The following is a 2,982-nucleotide window of genomic DNA, read 5'->3' on the forward strand; positions in this document are numbered from 1 at the left end:
TTGTTTAGTATCTTCTCAATATAATGAGATTAACACTAAGTATAATCCCTACAATATTTTTTAACTTTGATACCTAGGATGGTATTAATTTGTTCAAGATCTTTCTTTTTGAATATGAAAGATAGAAACCTCTTTTTTTCAGTCACACCTTCCATTTTATTACTTATTATTAACATGCCATCAACATACAGATAAATAATAATGATACAACTATCATACACTTTAGAATATATGCATTTGTCAGCTACATTATGCATGAAACCATGAGATAGTATTTTGGAATCAAACTTCTCATACCAATATTTTGGTGCTTGTTTTAATCCATACAAAGATTTGACTAATCTACATACTTTGTTTTCATTTCCTGGTAGAACGAATCCTTAAGGTTGTTCCATGTATACCTCCTCATTGAGGTCACCATTTAGGAATGCGATCTTTACATTCATTTGGTAGATATGAAGATGATGAATAGAAGTTAGTGCAAATAATATCCTAATGGATGTTATCCTAGCTACAAGAGAGTATGTGTCAAAGTAATCTATCCCTTCTTTTTGTCTAAAACCCTTAGCTACTAGTCGAGCTTTAAAGGTTTGGATAGTCCCATCAGTGTGATATTTCTTCCTAAATACCCATTTACAACCTATGGATCTAGAACCTGCAGGTAAGTTTACTAGTTCCCATGTTTGATTTGACAGTATGGATTCCATTTCATTATTTATAACTTCTTTCCAGAAAGCTGAGTTTGTAAAGGATGCAGCCTCTTTATATGTTTTAGGATCATCTTCTATAGTCATTACTATAGGTATTTGTCTTATAACATTTTTTCTATCTCCTTCTACAAGATGAAAAATGATGTGTTGTGAGTCTATATATTCATCTCCTAGACTCTTCTCTATTCATGTCCTTTGACTTCTACGATGTTCGATAGGAGAATCCACTATCTGTAGAGCTGTGCTATCTGATTCTCTATTAGGAGTTTGGATTTCATTATCCTTTGACTCCAAGGATAGTGAGTTCTCAAAGAACTCAACGTCTCTTGATTCTATTATTGTATTAGACTCTTATGTCTAGAGTCTATAAGCTTTGCTATTTTGTGCATACCCTACGAAGGCACACTTAATATGTCTTAGTCCTAACTTAGTTCTTTTTATATCAGGGGTTCTGCAATATGCAAGACACCCCCACACTTTTAGATATCCTAGGTTAGGTTTTTTACCTCTCCATGTTTCATATGGAGATATTTTATATTTTTTAGATGAAATTCTGTTTAGAATATAGCACGCTACAAGCAGTGCCTCACCCCATAGACTTAGTGGCAACTTTGCTCTTATCAACATTGAGTTGACCATCTCTACTAATGTTCTATTCTTTCTTTCAGCTATTCCGTTTTGTTGAGGTGTGTATGGCACAGTACATTGATGTATTAGTCCATGTTCTTCACAGAAGTTATCGAATTCATTTGAGAAGTATTCTCCTCCTCTATCACTACGAAGAATTTTTATCTTCTTATTTAGTTGATTTTCTACTTCTGCTTTATATATTTTAAACATGTTTAATGCTTTGCTCTTTAATAGATAAACATACACATATCTAGAGCAATCATCTATGAAGGTTATGAAGTACCGTTTACCTCCATGAGTAAGAATGCCCTTTAACTCACAGATATCACTGTGCACAAGATCCAATACTTGAGACGATCTTTCAACACTTGGAAAATGTTTCTTCGTCATTTTGGATCGTATGCACACTTCACATTTATCGGTTTCATTATCTGTGTATAAGATTAAACCATTCTTAGCCATGAACTTCAAGGTACTATACCCTATATGGGCTAGTCTATCATGCCACAGTCCAGCGGATTCACTCATATACGCAGAAGTGCTACTTTCATTTAGAGAAAACTTAACCATCCCATTACATGTATATCCCTTTCCGACAAAATTTTCATTCTTGAACAAAATTAGTTTTCCTGACTCGTACACCACATTTATACCTGGTTTACCCAGAAGATCTCTAGAAACTAAGTTTTGCCTCATGTCTGGGACGTGCAGTACATTAGTCAGAATTACTTTCTTTCCAGAGGTGAATAACAGTTCGATAGTTCCTTTACCGACGACCTTCGATCGAACTTCATTACTCATTTGGACTTCTTGACCATCGGTTAATTCCTCATAGGTTTTGAAGGTTGATTTGTCTTAGCACACATGTACTGTAGCGGTAGTATCATACCACCAACTTGGAACTTTGCCTTGGATGGTATTTACCATAGTAATCATAGCTACAATATCACTTTCTTCTACTGCACTTGTCTCTTTTTTAGATTTGCGATATCGGCATACACGAGCATAGTGCCCGATTTTTCCACAGACATGACACGAGCCTTTGAACTTTTTATTCTTCTTTTGGGTGTTTTTCTTAAATTTTTCTTTATTGGGTTTCAGGAAATCTTCCTTCTCGGGATTCGTGTTATTAGTGTTCTCTACTGCATGTACCTTAGACGAGGCATTCTCGTTATTATTCTTTTTGTCACGGTTACGGGATTCTTCCTCAATTCTAAGGTGTTTCTGGATTTGTTCCAATGTTTAGTCCTCAGTTTTATGCAGCAACTTCTTTCAATAGTCTTTCTACATTGGTGGTAATTTAGCGATTATAACCTCGACTTGGAATGATTCAGGAAGATCAATTTTGATGGCTTTTATTTTGTTTACTATTAGCTGCAGTTCTTGAATTTGGGGCGGTAGCGGTTTGTTATCTACCGCATTGAAGTCAAAATACCTGGCGATGAGAAATTTGTTGGTTCCTTCTTCTTCAGCCTTTTATTTGAACTTCAAAGCAACCCAGATATCCTTTGCTGAAGGCGTTTGTTGGTACAAATCGTACAGATGGTCGGAAAGTGCGTTAAGAATGTGTCCTCGACACAAGAGTTCATCTTCAGCTCATTTGGTGCGGGTAGCCACCTGTTCAGGTGAGCCTGTGTCGGAT

This window comes from Magnolia sinica, chromosome 10 (genome assembly GCF_029962835.1).
Source record: "Magnolia sinica isolate HGM2019 chromosome 10, MsV1, whole genome shotgun sequence".
NCBI lineage: Eukaryota > Viridiplantae > Streptophyta > Magnoliopsida > Magnoliales > Magnoliaceae > Magnolia > Magnolia sinica.